Source organism: Physeter macrocephalus, chromosome 14 (genome assembly GCF_002837175.3).
Source record: "Physeter macrocephalus isolate SW-GA chromosome 14, ASM283717v5, whole genome shotgun sequence".
Classification (NCBI taxonomy): Eukaryota; Metazoa; Chordata; class Mammalia; order Artiodactyla; family Physeteridae; genus Physeter; species Physeter macrocephalus.
In genome coordinates this window covers 76,988,091-77,014,573 of record NC_041227.1, presented here as the reverse complement: position 1 = coordinate 77,014,573, position 26,483 = coordinate 76,988,091, and the positions used below count along the sequence as shown (strand labels likewise).

General features: G+C 43.0%; 1 long non-coding RNA gene across 2 annotated transcripts in view; it reads left to right on the top strand.

The window, feature by feature from the left end:
- LOC129392778 (uncharacterized) overlaps positions 1-19,802 on the top strand; it is a 26,454-nt gene extending 6,652 nt beyond the window's left edge. For both annotated transcript variants that reach the window (XR_008619328.1, XR_008619327.1), the window contains exon 3: positions 19,570-19,802. This is a non-coding gene — a long non-coding RNA (uncharacterized lncRNA). The remainder of the gene's footprint in view (positions 1-19,569) is intronic.
- The last annotated feature ends 6,681 nt before the right edge of the window (positions 19,803-26,483 follow it).

The window sequence follows — 26,483 nt, the reverse complement described above, 5'->3', positions numbered from 1 at the left end:
TCTTCCCAGACCGGGGCGCGAACCCGGTTCCCCTGCATCGGCAGGCGGACGCGCAACCACTGCGCCACCAGGGAAGCCCCGGCAGGCAGATTCTTAATCCCTGTGCCACCAGGGAAGCCCTCCTCAGCTTTCTTAATTTGACCAGCCACCTTACCTAACAGAACTCAACTTTTAACAAACTATGAGTTTGGTCAGTCTGTCAATATTTATGTTTTGCATTTCAAATAAAACTAGGAGAAGTTGGAAGAAATTAATTTAAATTGAGGTTTAATGTCTTATAGAATTATTTAGGGCTAAAGGCATGTGTTTAATTTTGGCTTGGGAGGATTGAGGCATAAGCATATGCCTTCCTTAAACAAAATTTTTTCCCCTGTCTACAAAGCATCTTTTCAATTGATCGTGATACTCAGATTACTTTGCCTACCAAATTATTTTCCCTTACATTGTCGTTAAAAATTTGTTTTTAATCGAGGTAAAATTTACGTAACATAAATTAACTTGTTTAAGGTAAACGATTCAGTGGCATTTAGAACATCCACAATGTCGTGAAAATGCCACCTCTATCTAGTTCCACAACATTTTCATCATCCCACAAGGAAATTCCCCCCACCCTACTGGCAGCCACCAATCTGCATTCTTTTTCTATGGATTTACTTATGCTGGATAGTTCACATAAATGGAATCATATTATACGTGACTTTTGTGATTGGTTTCTTTCACTTGGCATAATGTTTTCAAGGTTTATCCATATTCTAGCCCTTATCAGTACTTCATTCTTTTTTTTAGAGAAATGTTCCTTTTATTTATTTATTTATTTGTCTGTGTCGGGTCTTAGTTGTGGCATGTGGTATCTTCACTGCAGCACGCAGGCTTCTCTCTAGTTGCAGTGTGTGGGCTCCAGAGCATGCTGGCTCGGTAGTTCTGGTGCGGGCTTAGTTCCCCCGTGGCATGTGGGATCTTAGTTCCCCCACCAGGGAACAACTTGTGACCCCTGCATGGGGCAGCGGATTCTTAACCACTGGACCACCAGGGAAGTCCCAGTACTTCATTCTTTTTTATGGTTGAATAATATTCTATTGCATGGACATACCAAAATTTGTTTTCCCATTCATTAGTTGATGCACATCTGGGCTGTTTTCAGCCAGCCTGATGGACCATACTGGCCCTTGGGACCATGCTAGAATGGCGGATTATCAGCCCAACTGCCCCTCCCCCCCACCTTGTGGCATTTTCTTCTTTGCATGCCAGAACAGTGGGCATATATGAAATTCAATAAATGAAATTGAATTTCAGTGACATTCCTAGATCTGGAGTTTGTAAATTATTACCCTTTGGAGACTTTTATTCTCCTAGGATCCATTTTTGTATTTGACATTTGGAAGACTTTGTTTTCTTTTTAATGTCAGAAAATTATATGAGGTCACTGTCACTTTAGTCAACTCTCTAGTGTTTTCTTCTAAACCATGCAAAATATTTGTTTTATTTGGAGCTCTAACTTCAGTTTCATAAACTGTACCGGTGGTTCTTGAGCTTGACTGATGCTAAGAATCACTGAAAACGCTTAATACAAGGGCAGACGGCCAGATCCTATCTCCAGATAGCCCAATTTAGAAGGGTTGGATGGGCTCCAGAATCTGCATCTTTTCATGCATACCAGGTGGTTTATAGATTATAATTTGTGAAACTGTGGCAGATACAGATGTCCTGAGTTATCCAATAAAAATCTATCAGATTGGATGATGGAACTTTTTTGGACATACAAGCTGAAAGATATGTTTAAAATAATTCATGAAAGCCCCAAAGAATCCATCCCTGTAAGATATATGTTAAGTGAAAATGGAAGAAATATTTTAAAATTTTTGATGAAAGTGGGTTTTTTTAATCCAGAGGAACTTTATGTCTGTCCCCATATGAGTTTTTTAACTTGGGAAAAATAATAATTCTAAATTCATGGGAAGTTACCAAAATGTCCAGGGAGGTACCCTATACCCTTCATCCAGTTTTGCCCAGTGGTGACATCTTGCATGACTGTAGTAATATAATATGTTATTATACAGATAGTAACATATATGTAGATAATGTAACATATAATAACTAGGAAATTGACATTGATAAAATCTACAGAACTGATTCAGATTTCACCAGTTTTACTCATTTGGGGGTGTGTGTGTGTGTGTGTGTGTGTGTGTGTGCCTGCCTGTGTGCAATTTTATCACACACGTAGATTTATGTAAACACCATCACAATTAAGAGGCAGGACGGTTCCATCGCACAAGGGTCCCTTGTGATATCTCTTTCTGGCCACACTTGCTTTTCTTCCTGCCCACCATGGGCAGGCAACCACTAGTTCTAATCTGCTTTCTGTCTCCATGATGGAATCATACAGTACGTAACTTTCTGATATTGGCTTTTTTAACTCAGCATAAGTCCCTGGAGACTCATCCAAGTTGTTGCATTGTATTAATCATTAATTTCTTTATTGATGCAGAATACTTCATGGTATAGATAACTCACAGTTTGTGTAACCATTCACCTGTTCTAGGACAATTTTATTGTTTCCACTTTGAGTTGCCACAAATAGAGCTGCTATGAACATTCATGCACAGGTTTTGTGAGAACATAGATTTCCATTTTGCTGGGATAAATGCCATATGGTCAGTACATATTTAGTTTTGTAAGAAACCACCAGACTGTTTCCCAGAGAGGCTATATCATTTTATATTCCTACCAGCAGTGGATGTGTGATCTGGTTTCTCCACATCATCACCAGCATTTGGTATTGTCACTATTTTTAATTTTAGCTATTCTGACAAATGCATAGTGATATCTCATTGTGGTCTTAATTTGCATTTCCCTACTGGCTAATGATGTTGAACATCTTTTCATGTGCTTGTTCGCTCTCTCTATATTCGTTTCAGTGAAATATCTATGCGTGTCTTTTGCCCATTTTTAAATCAGATTTCTTTTTCTTTTTGTTTTTTTGGCCGAGCTGTGCGGCTTGTGGGAACTTAGTTCCCCCACCAGGGATTGAACCCAGGCCAACGCAGTGAAAGGGCTGAGTCCTAACCACTGGACCGCCAGGGAATTACCCTAGATTTCTTGTTTATTTTTATTGTATAGAGTTTTTTTACTGTTGACTCTTGAGAGACATTTATGTATTCTAGATATGCCACTGAAAACATTTTTATTATCTTTTCTGACTACAGAGGTAACGCATGCTCATTATTTTAAAATTCCATTATACTCCAATAAAGATGTTAAAAAAAAATAAATAAATAAAATAAAATAAAATTCCAGCACTTCTAAAATATATAACATAGAATGTGAACGTTCTCTGTTATTCCAGCACATATGTAACCATATTAACTGGTATCAGAGGATTTTTTTGCTTTTGCATGTACTATAAACCTATTCACATAAATAGTTTTTTTTTTAAACCAAATTGAGATGAATGCAATCTGCTTTTTTTCCCCCTCCATTTCATAATGTATCCTGGACATCTTTTCAAACGGTTGGTAGAGACCTACCTCATACCTTTTAACATCTGCGTAATAATTCAATAGTACATGTGAGACTTCAGAACTACGATGAAAGCATTCACTTGAAAGCCAGGAAAGTTCCCATTGTATTTTGTTTCATTTATGCTGGGGAGTTATCATCCTGAAGCATACGGTTGTTTAGTACCTTAGAAGCCAAGACAACTCGCAGGTTTCCCTGAGCTCATGCTTGAAACTGAGATATTAGTCATGTGGACCAATGGTCTGTTGAGTTTTTATCAAGTTTTCTTAAGAGCCTGTGACCCTCCTCGCCCCCAGTTTTTTTTTTTCTAGGAGCCTCTTATTCTGGTGTGGATTAAGCAGCAGGAAAAACCATAACATCCCTGGGTGAGAAGCTAAAACCAGCCCTGGGAACAGAGCTTTGGGATCTTTTCTTTGTTGCTTTGTGGAAATTGATCTGATGTTTTGCACAAAAACTTCTTCCTCTCCTTCTGATGTAGATTAAAAGTCAAGCCCTAACAGTGCCTCCCAGGTCCTATGTCATCTGTGCCCTGTTCTTTCCTGACCTCCTCTCCTGCCTCATGTGTCACTGATTACAGCTGCAGCAGCCTCTGTGTCTGTCCCCAAAAGCCTCGTTCTTTGACCTGCTTCTCACACCCTCACCCCATTCAAGTCTTGCTCCTTAAAAAAAAAAAAACAAAACAGATTAGGTACTTTTAGTTAAGTATAGTATGTTTATCAAGGCAGGTCAGTGGTATGATTTCCCAGTTCATACTTATTTTCAACAGAAAGGTTCGGGGAAATGTTTCAACAGTGTAAGACATAGCTCTTGAATATCGAGAATCTTCACCACCCTTTATTCTGGATAACAGAAGGATATAAATAAAGTGATCTCTCTCTTTTTTTAAAAAAAAATTTATTTATTTATTAATTTATTTATTTTTGGCTGTGTTGGGTCTTCATTGCTGTGTGCAGGCTTTTCTCTAGTTGCAGTGAGCGGGGGCTACTCTTCTTTGCGGTGCACTGGCTTCTCATTGCGGTGGCTTCTCTTGTTGCAGAGCATGGGCTCTAGGCACTCGGGCTTCAGTAGTTGCAGCTCGTGGGCTCAGTAGTTGCGCAGCATGGGCTGTAGAGCTCACAGCCTTCAGTAGTTGTGGTGCACGGACTTAGTTGCTCTCCAGCATGTGGGATCTTCCCGGTCCAAGGCTGGAACCTGTGTCCCCTGCATTGGCAGGTGGATTCTTAACCACTGCACCACCAGGGAAGTCCCGTGATCTCTTTTAAAAAATTTTTTTTAATTTTTATTTTTAGTTTTTTTGGTCACGCCGCCACATGGCTTGTGGGATCTTATTTCCCCCGACCAGGGATGGAACCTGCGGCCCCGGCAGTGAGTGCACTGAGTCGTAACCACTGGACCGCCAGGGAATTCCCTTAAGTGATCTTCTTTGCACAAATATTCTCCCCTCAATAATTTGTAATGCCATTCTATCTCTCAAGAGCAGCTAAAAATCCTATCAATTGAATATGAATAGAAGTATGAACAAGACTCTGACTGCCCTCCTTAAAATGGTAATCTCGTTCACAAATTTCCTTTCTCCACAGCCCTTATTATTAGAATGTTTTTAATTGTGGTGAAACACAATTAACACAAAATTTGCCATTTTAACCAGTTTTAGGCATCCAATACAGCGGCATTAAGTGCGCTTACATTGTTGTGCAGCCATCACCACCGTCCATTTCCAGAACCCATTTCATCTTCCCAAACTGAGACTCTGTCCCCATTACGCTCTAACTCCCCTCCCCCTCCCCCAGCCCCGGGCCCCACCCTCTGCTTTCTGTCTCTGTGGATCTGGCTCCTCCAGGGACCTTACAGAAGTGGGATCACACAGTATTTGTCCTTTCGTGTCTGGTTTATTTCACTTAGCGTAATGTCCTCAAGGTTCGTCCCCGTTGTAGCAGGTGTCAGAATGTCCTTCCTTTCTAAGGCTGAAGAGTGTTCTGTTGGATGGCTGGACGCATTGTGTTTATCCATTCATCCATCCATGGATACTTGGGTTGCTACCATTTTTTGGCTGTTGTGAATAATGCCTTGTCTTTTCGTATAGTGTAAAGTTATGTTCCATGAGTGCACGGATCGTTGTGTGTTTTGATCATCGATGTATTTCATACGCTTAAAACAGAGTCTGGTGCACAGTAGATGCTCAACAAATATTCACCGAATGAATGAATGAATGAATGTGCTCCTGGTTGCTGTTGTGGGGGGTCTGTGTTCAGTAGGCTCTCCAGTCATCATACTTTAGAGGTTCTGGGTCCATTTGGCCCGCGCTTACCAGGTCCCTGCTGCTGTCCATTGGTTTGTTCATTCATTCATTCCTATTTATTCTGCTTCTACTGTGTGCTGGGCGCTGGGCCAGACACGGGACACATAGTGAGCCAAACCAGGCCTGGTAACTGGTTTTCTGGGCTCTAACTGGGGACACACAGACATGAGTCAGATAATTGCACAGACTTCTTGTTAAAGAGGGCCGCGGAAAGGCATTTCTCCTCCACGCCCTTTTCACTGGATCCAAGTGGCCCACCTTTTTCTTTCTTACTGTTGAGTTTTGAAAATTGTATATTCTCAGTACGAGTCCTTTGTTGGCTATGTGATTTGCAAATAATTTTTCCCACTCTGTGAGATGTCTCCTCATCGCCTTATCAGGGTCTTTTGCAGAGCAAATCTTTTTCGTCTTCATGAGGCTCAGTTTATCCATTTTTCCCTTTATGGATATGGGATGATTTTTTTTTTTTTTGTCATAAAACATGACACAAAATTTACTCTCAGTGGCCATTTAGTACATTCAGGATGTTGTGCAACCATCGCTACTGTCTAGTTCCAGACATTTTCATCACTCCAGGAGGAAACCCCAGGCTCATTCCCTCCTCCGCACAGCCCCAGTTTTCTATCTCTATGGATTTGCCAACCCTGGACATTTCACAGATAAATGGAATCATATAACATGTGGCCTTTTGTGCCTGGCTTCTTTCACTTAGCACGGTATTTTCAGATGATAGATTTTTTGGGATCAGACTCGTGGCTCTACAATGACGGTCTGCGTTCCTGTGGGGTCCTCCATCAGCCTAACTTCCATGGTCTCAGTGCTTCCGGCCCCGGCCTCTCGTCTGACCCAGCCGCCAACCCCTGCCCAGCGCCTCGTTCTCCGGTCCTCTCCAGGGAACAGCCTGGTGTCTTCTGGACCTCGGTGCTCAGTGGCTTCCTCTCCCTCCACCTTCACACCCTCTTCCCAGCTGAGAGCTCCCATTCTGGCTCTCTGGGCACTTCCGGTCCAGACATTTGGCTCCGTCCTGGGCATCTCTGCAGGGTTCCAGCACTGGCCTCACCTCGATGCCACAACAAAAGCCTGTCCCTTCTCCTGTTCTCCCTTCATCGTCCAATGTGTGGGTCCTGACTTCTACTTTTCCTGTCCTCAGACCCCCATAATCACTTACAGCCGGAGAATGGATAAGGAAAGGGGCTTCAGAGTCAGACCCCCTGGTTCTGGGTCTTTCATTCATTGGGCTAATACCTGTGGACGAGTCACTCAACCTCACTAAGCCTGTGAAATGGGTTGATAACACCTGTCTCGTGGTCATTGTGGGGATTACATGGGCTGGCACTCGGTCATTGCAGAGAGAATGGTTGATGATTGTGGCAGATTGTATTTCACGAAGATGGCCACAACAAGAGCTCCTGTCCCACGTGCCCTTCTAGAACCTTGTCACCCCATCAAGAGATGGAGTTCAAATCACCCCCACTCCTTGAGTCTGGGCAAATTTATGACTCACTTGTAACTAATGTGACATATGACACTTAATGACTTCCAAGGCTGGGTCATAAAAGGCTATGCAGCTCTTGCCTTGTTCACTGGAACACTTGTGTTTGGAGCACTGAGTTGACATCATGTCAAAGACCTTACATGAGGCCACCATACTGTGAGGAAGCCCAGACCACACATAGGTGTTCTGGCTGTCAGCCCCAGCTGAGGTCCTGGCTGAAAACGGGCGTCAGTTGCCAAACAGTGAGTGAAGATGCCTCCAGATGATTCCAGCCCCCAGCCATCCAGTTGCCCCCCACGCCTCCCAGCCTTTGAATCGTCCTAGCTGAAGCCTCAGACATCAAGGAGGAGGGACAAGCCATCTTTGCTGTGCCCAGTGTTAATTCCATACCCATCAACATAACAGAAGGGTTGTATTATGCCTCTAGGTTTGGGGCTCGCTTGTTACACAGCAGCAGTAACTAGAACAAGGATAAAGATGCTGTCTTGCCAATTCTATCTCTTTTTATATCTGAATCTGACCACTTCTCCCTGTCCACCTCCACTTCTACCATCATAGCTTGGACCCTTGTCTTGGACCTGCCTCAAATTCCAAACTTGTCTTTCTGCCTCCTGTCTTGACCCTCTAAACCTCTCTCTCCCACACACATCTTTCTAAAACGCAAATATGTCCCAATTACCTTCCCCAATCCTTCCCCAAGTAACGACTCCCAGGCATCTCTCATAAAAGTCTAGAGCGATTAATCACAACATTGAAAGACTCATAGTGTAGTGTACCTCACTATAATGAGGTACTTTACCTTTATCCCAGCCCACTCTGATCCTGCCTGGAAAAGAAAAAGATAAAGAACATCATGGTGCTCAGAGCATTTGATATTCTTGGAAACAGAAAGTAAGTTCTTTGCTTGGGAAACATGTAAGTACTCTGAGTTTACCCATCCTTGAAAAATTATCTTAAAACCCTTCAGGCCCTGAGAATTCCAGATAGACAGGTAAAATATTATATACTCTTGAGTTAGTTATTTAATTGCATGTGGAAAAATTAAATATAATTTAGTCTTATGTGCCTTTCAACCACACAACGTTTCTTAGGTGGGTCAACAATGAAAACAAGGATCTGGCCGGGGATGCTGGGTGCAGGAGGCCCAGGTGAGCAGACCCAGGCATTCAGGGTCCTTACTGATAGAAAAAAAACATCTGCCCCATGGGACTCGACAATCCAACCTCTCCCCAAAATTCACCTTTTAAGGGTCGGCAAACAGAACAAATAAAACTTTGAACTTAAAATGCGATGCTTGCTTTTTGGCAAATACATTTTAAAGGCTGTTGCTCTTCAGAGGTTGTTTTTAACTGACCCTTTGGAATATGAGGCTGCACTAGGTGTACCTTCAACTCGTAGCTGTTTCAGAAATTCAAATTGGGAGGGCTTCATTCCTGGTTACTTACATGGTATGTGGTCAAGATCATTTGGGAAATGTAGTAAAATTTCATAGTTAACTGAGCAAATGAAAAAACCCTTTTCAGAGGGGGAAAATGGAAATAACTTTAAAAAATGCCCTTTGTCTTTTAACCATGAAGTTTTGCCTTGACTATGGCTGCTTGCCACTGTCATTTTTAGAGCTAAGGTCTCTCGTATAAAGCCTAAAATTCTTCTGTTGAAAGGCACTTCCTTCTGCTATTTTATCACCTTCCTGGTTTTGTCTAATCTCACCCAGATTACGGTCGTATTTCTTGGCTTTTTTTAATGTGCACATTAAAATTTCAAACACAGAGTCTTTGTTCTGCAGTCTTGACTTTTCATGCACCCTTAGGCGTATTTTGGGTCTCTTACAAAGAAGAATGTTTTGCTTTAAATAATCTTATGTCTTTAAACCTACTTTGTCATGTCCAACTTCTAAAATTTTCATGCATTCTGATGAGGTATTCTATTTAGAGAGTATTTTGTTTTAATTAAGCCCATCTTATGAGACATTTGGTTTTTGCCAAGAATGTGCTTTCTCCCTTACAAATCAGTTATATTTATAACATTCATAAACTAAGTCATAGCAAAGGCAAAATTTTAGCTGCACTGTGACTGTGTCTTCTAAGTTCATGGGGAATTAAAGAGAATAAGAACGGGTTAAGACAAAACACGATGGCAAATCAAGACACTGTAAACACACACGGACTTTATCTTCCATAATTTTTTCTTCTGAAATGCTGGGTTTTAAAATTGTTTTATAGAACAATTTCTCATCTCTGAAAAGAATGCAGAGGGTAGGTTGCTATATTTGTGAGCAAATTGTGGGAAAAAGCTACGCTAGAAACTCTAATTCTTCCTTTGTTCAATTAGGCTGCATTTAAAAATTCAAGTTTATTTTTTCCTGAATATTACAATATACATCCACATAATAGAATATATAGAAAATACAGAAAAACAGAGACATGAAAATTAAAGTCATCTGTCTCTCTCCTTTTTTGTTAGATATTATTTTTTAAAAATATTTATTTATTTATTTGGTTGCACCAGGTCTTAGTGGCAGCAGGCGGGCTCCTTAGTTGTGGCATGCGAACTCTTAGTTGCAGCATGTGGGATCTAGTTCCCTGACCAGGGATCAATCCCGGGCCCCCTGCATTGGGAGCGTGGAGTCTTAGCCACTGCGCCACCAGGGAAGACCCTAAAGTCATCTATCTCTTATCAAGAGGCAACCAATATTACTATTTTGATCTATTTTGTTGGTAATATTTCGTATATGACTTTTTTTCTTCTGTGGTTAGGATCATATCATATATGTATGTTTTTTATCCTGCTTTTTTTATTGTGGTAAAAATGCACATAACAAAATCTACCATTTTTTTTTTAACATCTTTATTGGAGTATAATTGCTTTATAGTGTTTATCCTGCTTTTTTTATTGTGGTAAAAATGCACATAACAAAATCTACCATTTTTTTTAACATCTTTATTGGAGTATAATTGCTTTATATTGTTGTGTTGGTTTCTGCTGTATAGCAAAATGAATCAGCTGTATGTATACATATATCCGCATATCCCCTCCCTCTTGCGTCTCCCTCCCACCCCTCTAGGTGGTCGCAAAGCACCGAGCTGATCTCCCCATGCTATGCGCCTGCTTCCCACCAGCTATCTACTTTACATTTGGCAGTGTATATATGTCCATGTTACTCTCTCACTTTGTTCCAGCTTACCCTTCCCCCTCCCCGTGTCCTCAAGTCCATTCTCTACGTCTGTGTCTTTATTCCTGTCCTGCCCTTAGGTTCATCAGAACCATTTATTTTTTTTTTTAGACTCCATATATATGTGTTAGCCTGCTTTTATGGCTGAGTAATATTCCATTGTATATATGTGCCACATCTTCTTTATCCATTCATCTGTCGATGGACACTTAGGTTGCTTCCATGTCCTGGCTATTGTAAATAGTGCTGCAATGAACATTGTTTAACCATTTTTAAACGTACAGTTCAGTAGCATTAAATCCATTTACATTTTCGCACAACCCTCACTATCATCCATCTTGAGAACTTTTTCATTTTCCCAAACTGCAACTTGGTACCCATTAAATAATAACTCACCATTCTCCCTTCCTTTCAGCCCCTGGCAACTACCATTCTACTTTTTGTCTCTATGAATCTGTCTCTATGTTATCCTGCTTTTTTGAACGATATTATATCATAAGTATTTTCCCAAATTATTAGGATCATTTAATGACTGCTTACTATTCCATTGTATGGATTTGTGTAATGATTTACTGAACTGTAACCCTACTGTTGGTCTTCTAGGCTTTTTCTACTTTTCCATTATAAATAATACTTTGATTAGCACTGGGGACATAAAACATTATCTGTACTTCTATGCTTTTTAGGATCGAGTCCTAGAAGGGGAAATTATGGGGTGAAAGGGTGTGAGCGTTTGAAAGCCTTTTTAAAATATAAATTTATTTATTTATTTATTTATTTTTGGCTGCATTGGGTCTTTGTTGCGGTGCGTGGGCTTCCTCTAGTTGCGGCGAGCGGGGGCTGCTCTTCGTTGCAGTGCGCGGGCTTCTCATTGCAGTGTCTTCTCTTGTTGCAGAGCATGGGCTCTAGGCGCATGGCCTTCAGTAGTTGTGGCAGTGGGCTCAGTAGTTGTGGCTCCTGGGCTCTAAAGCGCAGGCTCAGTAGTTGTGGCGCACGGGATTAGTTGCTCTGCGGCATGTGGGATGTTCCTGGACCAGGGCTTGAACCCATGTCCCCTTCGCTAGCAGGCAGATTCTTGACCACCGCGCCACTAGGGAAGCCCCTGAAAGGCTTGTAAAAGATATTGTCAATTTACTCTTCCTACAGGGTTTTACCCATTCACACGTGCCTTCCTCAGCACAGGTAAATCTCTCTCTCTCTCTCTCTCTCTCTTTTTTCTGTTTTGCTAATTGAATTGCTGGTAAGGTTCAATGTATTTATTTATATTTTAAATCATTTATCATCTCTTGCAAATGGCCTGTTTGTATTCAGCTTAATAATCTAGGGTGGAAACTGCAGTGAAAGCTAAGCTTGCTGAGATGTAGCCACTCTTCTGAAAAATTCTGCAGGGACGCTGACTTTTGGGGTGTACTGCTGAGTTTCAGGGGTGCACATCACCTGTCCTTCATGTCAGATTTCAAATCTCATGTAGAAATTTCTAGCAAATTTCTGAGCTGCCCTCCAGTGCACCTTGGAGAGGTGGAAAGGGGCCTCCCAAAGGGGCTAGGACGTGGGTCCTACGCTGTGTGATGGTGGGCAACGAATCACCTCTCTGGGCCTCCCCGCCCACTCCGAGGGCTCGCCTCGCTCTCAAACCCACAGGAATAATAACACACGCTTAAGGCCTCCAGGGTTGGGCGAGCTCCAACAAGGAAAGCATTTGGCACACAGTAAATGCTGAGTTCCGACCTGGTGATTCCTATTTGATAGTTGTGTAAGCAGAAGGTGATACAATAGTAACGTTTGTTCCCCTCTCTTATAAACTGATTCTCAAGAGGGAGGTAGTATATTCTGACAACTAGACCACCTGTTTTATTGATTGAAGAATGTCAGCGAGGACCCTGGCTCTGCATTCTAGAGCCTTTCCATTCCATTCTAGAAATGTTCATATCAGGGTGTCTCCTATTTTTTTTCATAATAGTTAATACACGCCAGGCACATAATGTAAATGATCTGTAATCTTAGGAACAACTCTGAAAGGCAGGTATTACTGTCTCTCGTTGATAAACCAAGAAGCTGAGGCACAGAGAGGTCAATCACCTTGCCCTGAGGCACACAGCAGTGAGCTCCGGGGACCTCTCTTCATTCTGGGCTGGGAACCATTCACAGATTTTTAACTGAGGTGAAATTCGCACAGCATAAAGTTAACTACTTTTTAAAAAATTTCCCTTCCCCCCTCCCATCTCCCCACTGGTAACCACTAGTTTGTTCTTTATATCTGTGAGGTCTGCTTCTTTTTTGTTATATTCACTAGTTGGTTGTATTTTTTAGCTCTGTGATACATTTCTTTTCTTTTCTTTTTTTAAAATTTATTTATTTTATTTTCGGCTGCGTTTGGGCCTTAGTTGCGGCTGGCGGGCTTCGCTCTAGCTGTGGCGCGCAGGCTTAGTTGCCCCGTGGCACCTGGGATATTAGTTCCCAGACCAGGGATTGAACCTGCGGCCCCTGCATTGGACGGCGGATTCTTAACCACTGGACCACCAGGGAAATCCCATAAAGTTAACTTTTATTAAGTTCGTTTTCCCTGTAGGAAGATAATCCTACAAGGGTATTACTGTTCTCTCCATTTAGATGAGAAAGCCGAGACCCACAAAGGTTACATAACTCAGCTGACGTTTAAAAGCTGGCAAAACCTGGCCAAGAACATTGCTCAGACTGACTCCAAAGCCACAAAGGCTAAGCTAACTTATCCCTAAACCTCAAAGTCAAGTTAAAATCTGAATATGGAAATGGATATGGAAGAAGGGGTTTCCCTGAGTACTGTGACAAGAAAAAATTGTGAAAATCAAGCTGTTTCTTTTTTTTTTTTCTTTTTTTGCGGTACGCGGGCCTCTCACTGCTGTGGCCTCTCCCGTTGCGGAGCACAGGTTCCGGACGCGCAGGCTCAGCGGCCATGGCTCACGGGCCCAGCCGCTCCGTGGCACGTGGGATCTTCCCGGACCGGGGCACGAACCCGTGTCCCCTGCATCGGCAGGCAGACTCTCAACCACTGCACCGCCAGGGAAGCCCAAGTTAACTATTTTTAAGTGAACAATTCAGTGGCATTTAGTGCATTCAGAGTGTTGTGTCACCACCACTGCTATCGAGTTCCAAAATATTTTCATCATCCCCAAAGGAAACCCGGTACCCATTAAGTGGTCACCCCCCATTCCTCTCGCCCTCCAGCATCTAGCCACCATCAATCTGCCTCTGTCTCTGTGGCTCTACTTAGTCTACATATTTCATGTAAATGGAATCATACAGCACGGGACCTTCTGTGTCTGGCTTCTTTCACTTAGCATAATGTTTTCAAGGCTCATCACATAGCATATATCAATACTTCATTCCTTTTCATGGTTGAGAAATATTCCATTATATTTGTTATTATATATTACTATATACAATAGATAATATTATATAATATATACATAATCGTGTATGTAATAATGTATATTAAAATACTTTATGTCTATATAAAAACACAATTTGTTTATTCATTTATCCATTGATGGCCATTTTGGCTGTTTCCATCTTTTTGCTATTTGCTATTTGAATAATGCTTCTATGAACTATGTATATAAGTTGACCCTTGAACAACATCAGTTTGAACTGTATGGCAGATGTTTTTCAACAGTCAATACTAAGGTACTACGTGATCCGTGGTTGACTGAATCCGGGGACAGGGAACCTCGGATATGGGGGAACTCCATATGTGAAGGGCTGGCTATAAGTTAAATGCAGATTTTCAACTGGGCGGAGGGTCGATGTCCCTGGCCCCCTCATTGTTCAATGGTCAGCTGTATTTGTTTTAATACCTGTATTCAATCCTTTTGGGTATATGATACACCTAGGAGTGAAATTGCTGGGTCGCATGGTGGTTCCACCTTTAACTTTTCGATGCACTGTCAAACTGTGTTCCACAACGGCTGCACCATTTTACATTCCCACCAGCAAGGCACGAGGGTGCCAGTTTCCCACATGCTCACATGGGGACCCTATCTTGAAGCTGGGGGGGGCCCTCTCTGATTCACGGTCACAGTGTTTGTCTATCATTAGTTTTTTTTTTTTTTTTTTTTTTTTTTTTGCGATACGCGGGCCTCTCCCTGCCGTGGCCCCGCCCGTTGCGGGGCGCACGTGGGATCCTCCCGGACCGGGGCGCGAACCCGCGTCCCCCGCATCGGCAGGCGGACTCTCAACCACTGTGCCACCAGGGAAGCCCCCATCATTAGTTTTGATAACCTCCACCGATGTTTCCCTCCATGATTCACCAGATGGAATGTTGGCCGGAGAGCAGCTGTTGCGATTTGGGAATGACCTTCAATTCTGTTAACCTGAAAATTCACACAGTCTGAAGAGCTGGAAGGGACTTTGGAACAAACGTAGTACAGACGTATTTTCTCTTATTTCTACTTGAATGTTTCCTGTGATGGGGAGCTCACTCCACCACGGGGGGGACAATTACATCGTCGGACAACGGTCTTGAGGGCGTTGAGCTGACTGAGGAAAGAAACAGGGAGGTACCTTCCTGGCAGAGGAAAAGTCATAGCAATATTTTCCAACTTGGACCTGTGCGCTGCACTGCCCATATCATCAGGGGCCTCGCCGGGGCGGGTCCTCTAGTGGATAACCCTGGAACAGTTTCAGTCACCATTCACAGCCCCTCCCTGCTTCATCGTCGGTCCATTTCCTTTTTAAAAAATATTTTATTTATTTATTTATTTATTTATTTATTTGGCTCTGTCAGGTCTTCGTTGCTGCCTGCGGGATCTGCGTTGCAGCATGTGGGATCCAGTTCCCTGACCATTGATCGAACCCAGGCCCCATGCGTTGGGAACGCAGAGTCTTAGCCACTGTTCCACCAGGGAAGTCCCCATCCGTCCATTTCTTAAACGTCTGGTGGCATTTCTTGATCTGTGAGTCTGATCCCCTTCATGACCCCGGTCTTGAGTTTTTTAGGAGACACTTTGTTTTCAATCCTCCAGGACAGGCAAATGCAACGTCTATAATTAAGCATGCCTGTTATTAAATTCCACATCTTAATGGATAGTTCTTGCTGAGGTGAGTGGAGTACCAGGTAAGAAAGTAAAATGTGCCTCAAAAGTCATAGAGGGCTTCCCTGGGGGCGCAGTGGTTGAGAGTCCGCCTGCCGATGCAGGGGACACGGGTTCGTGCCCCGGTCCGGGAAGATCCCTCATGCCGCGAAGCGGCTGGGCCCGTGAGCCATGGCCGCTGAGCCTGCGCGTCCGGAGCCTGTGCTCCGCAACGGGAGAGGCCACGACAGTGAGAGGCCCGCGTACCGCAAAAAAAAAAAAAAAAAAAAACCCCCAAAAGTCATAGAAACTCAGACTTGAGCTTGCCTGGTGGGGCAAATGAAAAAAATCCTCCAGCAGTTGAGCTACAAATTGTGTCTTTGCCGTGGAACTTCTCACCGTTTCCTGATACGCCACTTCTTGCTCCCAAGGAAGAGTACCTGGGATTTAAACTGATAAATAAGTCAACTCTTAGTTGTCAGTGATGGCTGGGAACAAGGGTGATACATAAACAAACAGGTAACTTTCAAATTGCATTTTATCTGCTATCATTATAACTTCTTCCCCTACCAAATTTTCTCTGAGTAGCAAAATGGGACTACTTGGAAGCCTTTTTCTTTCTACTTTTTTCTTCCTTTCTGATCTTGCGGGAGGTGAATGATCCAGGGGCTGGGTACTCATTGCCCAAGTAAGAGGCAGCTACAAAAACGTTAGATGAAAGACCTAAATAGACATTTCTCCAAAGAAGAAATACTAATGGCCAAGAGGCACATGAAAAGACTCTCATCATCGATAATTGTTGGAGAAATGCAAATCAAAACTACAATGAAGTTCCACCTCACACCAGTCAGAATGGCCATCATTAAAAACTCTACAAATAACAAATGCTGGAGAGGGTGTGGAGAAAAGTGGACCGTCCTACCCTGTTGGTGGGAATGTAAGTTGGTACGGCCACTGTGGAAAACAGTACGGAGGTTCCTCAGAAAACTAAAAATAGAGCTACCATGTGATCCAGCAGTCCCACTTCTGCGTATATATCCAGACAAAACTCTAATTCAAAAAGAGACATGCACCCCTATATTCACAGCAGCACTATTCACAATAGCCAAGACATGGAAACAACCTAAATGTCCATCAACAGATGAATGGATAGAGAAGATATGGTACATATATACAATGGAATACTACTCAGCCATAAAAAAGAATGAAATAATGCCATTTGCAGCAACATGGATGCAACTAGAGATTATCATGCTAAGCGAAGTAAGTCGGAAAGAGAAAGATAAATACCATATAATATCACTTATATGTGGACTCTAAAATATGACACAAATGAACCTATCTACAAAACAGAAACAGACTCAGAGGGGGTTGGGGAAGGGATGGAGCAGGAGGAGATAAATACCATATAATATCACTTATATGTGGAATCTAAAATATGACACAAATGAACATATCTGTGAAACAGAAACAGACTTACAGACATAGAGAACAGACTGGTGGTTGTCAAGGGGGAGGGGGTTGGGGGAGGGATGGACTGGGAGGTTGGGGTGAGCAGATGTAAGCTTTTATATACAGGATGGACAAATGACAAGGTCCTACTGTATTGCACAGGAAACTATATTCAATTTCCTATGATAAACCATAATGGACAGAATAGTAAAAAATATATATACATATGTATAACTGAATCACTTTGCTGTACAGCAGAAATTAACACAACTTTGTAAATCAACTATACTTCAATAAAAAATTTTTTTTGGTAAAGTTAGATGATGCGCTTATAAGATAAAAATGGCTAGAAATTAAATAGGTATCACACGTGCTGTTTTTGGAAAATCAAAGTTCAATTTGATTTCATGGTGAAGCCCCCTCTATCTTAGACCCCTGGCTCTGAGATTTCCCAACAGAAGGCAGTCTTATGCTGTTTCATCTTCAGAATCGACAACCGATCTGCTCCACGTCTGGTGTATGACTCGGTGGGCAGCTCTCCTTGGTTTCTGGTTGCAGGAGATTCAGGTGAGGGCTGGGTAGAAACCGTCTTTCCTCTGTCGTCCCCTTTTCTTTCCATATTCTGGTTATTAATAATTAATTTTTCTTTTTAGTTCTCAGTAGTCTGTTCTTTCGGACCAGGCCAAAGCCCACTTTGCTTTTTTATATTTCCTTTCATTCTAATCACAAAAATCCCTCCAGGCTGAAGCTTCTTCTCAGAAACCTGGCAATTAGAAGAGGCAGCCAGTCTCTCACTAACACTTCCTTTGGAGCCTCGTCATAAATAATTAACCTGAAGTTAGGCTCACCACACAAATGGATGGGGTGCGATTGGCGATGGTGTGGGCACTTTCTCTCCTGGGTTTTTACCCCGTTCACGAAATCCAGGAAGCGGATGCAGACCTTTCCATTAGCAAGGATGAGCTGTCTGCTCTGGAACACTTAGAGAGGAAACCACAGCCGAGACACTTTTCTCATGCACTTAAACCTGAGAGTTGTTCATGAAGCTGTTATCTGAGGACGGCATTTTCTCCCACCAGCATCTCACAGGCCCCCTGAGGCTGCTACTGCCCTGCAAACATTTTATTTTGACCTGCTGCCAATTGAGTCTCATCCCTGGGGAAGACAGTGGAGGGTGAAGGGTAGATGCAGAAGGGGCTGGTGGTCACCTTGACCCAGATCCAGTCTGTGGCTACAACAGCCTCAGTGAGGAGGGGGCTAAGATGGATTGATTGGTTTCTTTTCCTTTCTTCCACCCTTCCCTCCCTCCCTCTCTCTCTCTCCCTTTCTTTCTTTCTCCCTTCCTTCCTTTCTTTCTTTCTCCCTTCCTTCCTTCCTTCCTCCCTTTCTTTCTTTCTTTCTTTCTTTCTTTCTTTCTTTCTTTCTTTCTTTCTCCCTTTCCTTCCCATCCCTTTCCTTCTCCTTCCCCTTCCTTCCTTCCTTTCCTTCTTTCTCTCTTTCCTTCCAATCAACGTGAAATTCACATGACATAAAATTAACTATTTTAATCACAAAAGGGCAAATATTATATGATTCCACTTATAAGAGGTCCCTAGAGTTGAGCCAGAAAGTAGAAGGGTGGCTGACAAGGGCTGAAGGAGGAGGATGGGGAGTTAGTGTTTAAAGGGGAAAGAGATTCAGTTTGGGAAGATGACAAAGTTCTGGAGGTGGATGGTGGTGGTGATGGTTGCAAAACAATGTGAATGTACTTCACGCCCTTGAACAGGACATTTCAAGATGGCTAAAATGGTAAATTTTATGTTATGTAGATTTTCCTACAAACATGTATATAATTTTTTAAATTAACCATTTTAAAGTGTTAGGTCAGTAGCATTTAGTACATTTGCAATGTTGTGTGCCCACCACCTCTAACAAGTTCCCCAAACATTTTCATCACCTGCGAAGGGAAACTCATACCATGACGCATCACTCCTCATCCGCCACGCCCCTCCCTCCCCCATCCCTGGCAACCACCAATTCACTTTCTGTCTCTATGAATTTGCTTATTTGAGACAGATCGTATAAATGGAATCATGCAGACTGTGGTCTTTTTGTGTCTGGCTTCTTTCACAGAGCTTCATGTTTTCAGGGTCCATCCACATCGTAGTGTGTGTCATTCCCCTCTATGGCTGAGCAATATTTCATCGTATGGATTTCCACCCCTTGTTTATCCATCATTCATTGATGGTTGATGGACACTTGGGATGTTTCCACCTTTGGCTATTGTTTTTTTAATTACCATTTTGATCATTTATTTTATAAACTTTATTTATTTTAAAATTAATTTTTATTGGAGTATAGTTATTTTACAATGTTGTGTTATTGTCTGCTGTAAAGCAGAGTCAATCAGTTATACGTATACATATATCCCCTCTTTTTTGGATTCCCTTCCCATTTAGGTCACCGCAGAGCACCAGGTAGAGTTCCCTGCGCTCTACAGTAGGTTCTCATTAGCTATCTTTCACCTTTGGCTATTGTGAGTGTGTGTGGATCAGGATTTGCTTGGGCACCTTTGATGGGATTATTTGGCTGTTTTTCGTTTCAGCTTCTCTCTCTCCTCGTCAAGAAGGCTGGAAGCTGCCCTTCCTCACCTGTGGCCAGGTTGGTCCTGCTGGGGCCTCCTGCAGCATCTCTTGGAAGACCTGCCAGGCAACATGTGTCAGAGGGTCACAGCCGTCAGAGGCCACCCAGCAATTAGGCAGCTGCCTTGTCATGCTCCCTGGGGAGGGTGCTCAGCGACATGCGCGGGTCGTTCTGTCATCAGTTTTCTAGAAGCATCACCGAAGGGGATATCGTAGCCTTGGAGGGGCAGGTACTCAGAGAATCCATCTTCCTGAGTCACCTCTCAGCAAACTCTACTTTCAAGTCCCTGGATATCCTGTTTCACTTCAGCTTTAGTGTGAACAGGATGTGTAAGACATGGGGACACTGAAATGGGAGGGCAGGACAGTGCCACCGAATGTGTGCCCCAGTGCGGCTCACCGAATGACCCGCCAACACCAAGGCTGTCCTGGGGAGCTGGCTGCTGCCTGAACGTGGTTCCGGCAAAAAAAGAGGTGAGATGGGCTTTTAAGCTGTGACAGCATTAAAAATCCTCAGCCATGGAGTGTCTTTGTCATGCAATTCCCAAACCCTTTTAACTTATTGAGGCAAAATTCACATCACATAAAATCAACCATTTTATTTCTTTCTTTTCTTTCTTTCTTTCTTTTTTTTTCTCTTTTTTTTGGTTGCGCTGCACAGCTTGCAGGATCTTAGTTCCTCAACCAGGGATGGAACCTGGACGCTTGGTAGTGAAAGAGCAGAGTCCTAACCACTGGACCACCAGGGAATTCCCTCTTTAAAAAAAAAAATATATATATGTATATATATAGGTATATATATATATATATATATATATAGAGAGAGAGAGAGAGAGAGAGAGAGTTTAATTTTTATTTTATACTGGAGTATAGTTGATTTACAATGTTGTGTTAGTTTCAGGTGTACAGCAAAGTGATTCAGTTATACATATACATATATCTACTCTTTTTCAGGTTCTTCTCCCATATAGGTTATTACAGAGTATTGAGTAGAGTTCCCTGTGCTATACAGTATGTCCTTGTTGATTATCTAAAAATCAACCATTTAATTTATTTATTTATTTATTTATTTACAATTAATTAATTAATTATTTTTCGCTGTGTTGTGTTGTGTTAGTTTCAGGTGTACAGCAAAGTGATTCAGTTATACATATACATATATCTACTCTTTTTCAGGTTCTTCTCCCATATAGGTTATTACAGAGTATTGAGTAGAGTTCCCTGTGCTATACAGTATGTCCTTGTTGATTATCTAAAAAATCAACCATTTAATTAATTAATTTATTTATTTACAATTAATTAATTAATTATTTTTCGCTGTGTTGGGTCTTCGTGGGCTTTCTCTAGTTGCAGCGAGCGGGGGCTACTCTTCGTTTTGGCGCGCGGGCTTCTCATTGCGGTGGCTTCTCTTGTTGCAGAGCATGGGCTCTAGGCGGCGCGGGCTTCTCATTGCGGTGGCTTCTCTTGTTGCAGAGCATGGGCTCTAGGCGTGCAGGCTTCAGTAGTTGCAGCACATGGGCTCAGTAGTTGTGGCTTGTGGGCTCTAGAGCACAGGCTCAGTAGTTGTGGTGCACAGGCTTAGTTGCTCCGCGGCATGTGGGATCTTCCCAGACTGGGGCTCGAACCCGTGTCCCCTGCATTGGCAGGCGGATTCTTAACCACTGCACCACCAGGGAAGTCTGTACCATTTTATTTACTAAAAATTTTTTTAAAAAATAATTTTATTTTATTTGGCTGCACCGCACAGCATGCGGGATCTTAGTTCCCTGACCAGGGATTGAACCCGTGTCCCTTGCATTAGGAGCTTGGAGTCTTAACCCCTGGACTGCCAGGTAAGTGCCTAAAAATCAACCATTTTAAAGTGCACAATTCAGTGGCACGTAGTACATGCCCAATGTTCTGCCACCACCACCTCCATCTAGTTCCAAAGCGTTTGCCTCACCCCAAAGGGAACCCCCGGACCCACTGGGCACTTACACCCCAACCCAAAACCTCTGACCAGTCGCTTGAAAATTCAGTCGTACATGCGAAGCCAGGCCCGCTGACTGGTGTCCACGCCACGTGGTAGGGGCTTAACAAAGATGTGACAGAAGATGGGAAAAGAAAGCGGGGGGACAGGTGAGGACATTGGTCGTGTCCAGGCAGCAGGCTGGGGATTCCCTGGACGTGTGGTGTTCCAGGAGTGGCTGGAATGTTTTCCTTTTTCTGTGTTTCAGAGGCTGGATGGTGTCTTGCAAGAACAGGGGCAGTGGAGGCAGGATGGCTGGCGGGGCCTCCACTTTCTACCTGGGTGGTGTCAGGCACCCTATTTATTTACACAATTTTAATTTATGTTACTGAGACTCAGCGTCCTTGCCTCTCCGGGGGCTGAACAATGCCTACCTGGAGGGCAGCTGGGAGGGGACTTCCTATGGGGGCTGGCACACAGCAGGTGCTCAGAAGTCATTCCTATAATATTGTACTTATTCCTCGATGGAGATGGTGGTGATGCTGGTGATGGTGGAGAGATGTTGCTGTTGTGGGTGGAGGTGCCAGGAAAAGCCACACACCCTGGTTGCCTGCTCTGATCCTGAGTCCAGGGGCATTAACAGAGGCAGAAGGGTAAAGAATGAGGGTGAGACTTAGGAGGAACTTGAAAACCACTCCACTCAGGAGAAGCCAAGAGAACTTGAAAACCTTTGAAGAAATTAGGATACTGTCTCACCCTGACTCGCATGTACCGGCAGGGTGTCTCCCTGAGATGGTCCAGAAAGCCTTGTTTCTTTTCTCCTTTGCACTTGGAAGCTGCGGAGGAGGGTTTGAAAGGCCGTGACTAAGCTCCCAGCCAGCTGACCCGCGGCCTTCTGCTGAGCAAGCAGGCGCCAGGCGAACGCGCCCCGGGCAGTGCATTCATGTGGCTGTACAAGAATGTGATTTTTGTTTGCTGGTTTTCCTGCTCTTCTTTTACACACAGAAAAATGCTGCGTGCTTGAGGGTGTGTCCCTGTTTTTCTTGTGTAGAAGACACTTCTTCAGCTCCCAAATAGGATCTGGGATTCATTCTCCTTGTGAGGAAGCCACACTGATTGCCCGAGGAGCCCCCCCATCCCCCCACCCCCCAGGCATCCTTAGCAAGATGCCACTTATTCTAGATCGTGGGAAAGGCAGAATCGGACTGTATTTGTTTCCTAGCCCAGCAGTGACAAGTGACCACCAACCGGGTGGCTTAAAAACAACAGAAATGTATTCTCTTCCAGTCTTGGAGGCCAGAAGTCTGAAATCAAGGCGTCAGTAGGGCCGACCTGTGCCTCTCTCCTAGCTTTGGGTCCTCAGCAGTACTTGGCTTTGCTTAGATGGTAGTTGCTTCCCTCCAATCTTGGCCTCTGTCACACGGCCATCTCCCCTGTGTGCGTCCTCTCTTCTTATAAAGACAGGAGGCCCTGGATTTATGGCCCACCCTAATCCAGTGTGGCTTCATCTTAACTGATTACATCTGCAAAGACCCGACTTCCAAATAGGGTCAGATTCTGACATTCTGGGTGGATATGAATTTTGGGGTGGGGTGACACTATTCAACTTGGTACACAAACAAAAACTACAAACGGCAGCAATGATCCAAAAACCCCAAACACACCAACCTAATACCCAGAAACACAGATTCCAAGCCAGACTACCTATGTTCCCCTCCTTCTCTTTTAAGCGCGACTGCGTTGTTTGTGTGTGTGTGTGTGTGTGTGTGTGTGTGTGTGTGTGTGTGTGTGTGTTTAGGTTAAGCTTCCATAACTCCCTTTGCCCCTTCCCAGACAACACCACCCTGCCCCAGGTAGCCACTGTGCAGTTGGCGCCCTCGGGGAGCAATTAGAGGTACAAGGGGTTCTTTGGGGTCAGTGCAGTGAGGGAACTTGTGCGTGTTCGTTGCTGGTATACAGAAATACAATTAATTTTCATATATTGATCTTGCATCCTGTGACCTTACTGAATTCACTTACTTATAAGTCCTAGGAGATTTTTTTATAGATCCTTTGGAATTTTCTATGTAGACAAGCACGTGATCTGTAAATAGGAACACTTTTGCTTTTTCCTTTGTCATTTATATGCCTTTTCTTGCTTTTCTTGCTTTGTTGTTCTGGCTAGAACTTCCAGGACTATGTTGAGTGGTACTGGTGAGAGTGAAATCCCGGCTTTGTTCCCAATCTTAGGGGAACATCCATCGGTCTTTCAAAATTAAGTGTGATGTTAGCTGTAGGCTTTTAAAAAATAAGTAATTAATTCATTAATTTTAAATTTGTTGGGTCTTCATTGCTGTGCGTGGGCTTTCTCTAGTGGTGGTGTGCAGGCTTCTCATCGCGGTGGCTTCTCTTGTTGCAGAGCATGGGATCTAGGTGCACGGGCTTCAGTAGTTGTGGCACATGGGCTCAGTAGTTGTGGCTCGTGGGCTCTAGAGCTCAGGCTCAGTAGTTGTGGTGCACGGGCTTGGTTGCTCCGCAGCATGTGGGATCTTCCTGGACCAGGGCTCGAACCCGTGTCCCCTGCATTGGCAGGTGGATTCTTAACCACTGTGCCACCAGGGAAGTCCTAGCTGTAGGCTTTTGGTAGATTTTTTTTTTTGGCCGCACCGCGTGGCCTGCGGGATCTTAGTTCCCCGACCAGGGATTGAGCTCATGCGCCCCCCACCCCCAACAGGGGAAGCGTGGAGTCTTAACCACTGGACCACCAGGGGAGTCCTATAGATAGTTTTTTTTTCTTTACCAAATTAAGGAAGTCCCCCTTTATGCCTAGTGTCAAAGAGTTTTAAATCATGAATGGTACTGAATTTTGTGAAATGCTTTTTCCACATCCATTTATATGATCATGTAATTTTTCTTAGCCTGTGAGCATGGTAGATTACATCAATTGATTTATGACTGTTGAACCAGGCTTGCATCCCTGGAATAGATCCCACTCAATCCTGGTGTGTAATTCTTTTTATATGTTGCTACATTTTTTGGTTAATATTTTGTTAAGGATTTTTGTATCTATATTCATGAAGGACATTGTAATTTTCCTTGTTTGTACTGTCTTTGTCTGGTTTTGTTAACAGGGTAATACTGGCTTTATAAAATGAATTGGGAAGTGTTTCCTTTGCTTATCTTTTCTGGAAGAAATTGTGGAGAACTGATGTTCATTTAAACATTTGGTAGACTTCTCCAGTAATACTATCTGGGCCTGAAGATTTCTTTTTTGGAAGTTTTAAAATTATGATTCCAATTTCCTTAATTGTTACAGGTTCTTTAAATTACCTATTTCATTTAGGGTGAGTGGTGACAGCTTTTGCTTTTTGAGAAATTGGCCCATTTCATCTAAGTTGTCATATATCTATGAGTATATAGGTTTCATAGTATGCCTTTACTGTCCTTTTAATCTCTGCAGGCACTGTTTCATTCCTGATATTGGTGATGCGTGTTTTCCCTCTCATTTTTCTTTTTCAGTCTTGCTAGAAGTTTGTCAATTTTACCTGTCTTTTCAAAGTACCAGCTTTTCTTTTTCTCTTTCACTTTGTACATTTTTTTTTCAGCTTTTAAAAAATAATTAAATAATTAATTTTATTGTGTTAAAAATATAGAACATAAGGTGTTTCTCTCTCACAGCTTTCAAGATTTTTTTCCATTTCTTTATCTTCAGTGTTTTCCTATGATGTGTCTTGGCATGGACTTCTTTGGATTCATCCTCTTCGGTATTTGCTCAGCTTCTTGAATCTGTAGGTTTAGGATATTTGCCAAATTAGGGAAGTTTCCAGCCATTATTTTTTCAAATACTTTTTCTACTCCACCCTCTTTATCCTCTCTTTCTGCAGAACTCTGATGACAAGAGTGTTAGTTCTTTTGTTATAGTCCCACAGATGCCTGAGGCTCTGCTCATTTTTTTACAACCTATATTTCTCTGTTGTTCAGATTTGGTAATTTCTGTTGCTCTTTCTTCAAGTTCATTGATTCTTTCCTTCATCCCTTCCATTCTGCTGTAAGCCCATAACTGATTTTTTTGCGGGGAGGTTGGTTATTTTTCTCAGTTCTAAAATTTCCATTTGGTTCTTCTTTGTTTCTTCCATTTCTTTTTTTTTTAAATAAATAAATTTATTTATTTATTTTTGGCTGCATTGGGTCTTCATTGCTGCATGCAGGCTTTCTCTAGTTGTGGTGAGCGGGGTCTAATCTTCGTTGCGGTGTGCAGACTTCTCATTGTGGTGGCTTCTCTTGTTGCAGAGCATGGGCTCTAGGTGCACGGGCTTCAGTAGTTGTGGCGCACGGGCTTAGTTGCTCTGCGGCATGTGCGATCTTCCTGGACCAGGGCTCAAATCCGTGTCCCCTGCATTGGCAGGCAGGTTCTTAACCACTGTGCCACCAGGGAAGTCCCTCTTCTATTTCTTTGTTGAGATTTTCTATTTCTTTTAAATTTATTTGTTTATTTATTTAATTTATTTTTGGCTGGGTCGGGTCTTAGTTGCGGCACACGGGATCTTTTGTTGCAGCTCACAGGCTCTTTGTTGTGGTGTGCGGACTTCTCTCTAGTTGTGGTGTGCAGGTTTTCTCTTCTCTAGTTGCGCTGTGCAGGCTCTGGGGTGCGTGAGCTCAGTAGTTGTGGCATGCGGGCTTAGCTGCTCTGCAGCGTGTGGGATCCTAGTTCCCTGACCAGGGATCGAACCTGCATCCCCTCCATTGTAAGGTAGATTCTTTACCACTGGACCACCAGGGAAGCCTCAAGATCTTCTATTTCTTTGCTGAGACTTTCTATGTTTTCGTTTGTTTCAAGTGTGTACATCATTGCTTGTTGAAAATTTTTCTAATAGCTGCTTCAAAATCTTATTCATATTATTCTGACATCTCTGTCTTCTTGGTATCAGAATCTATCAATTGTCTTTTCTC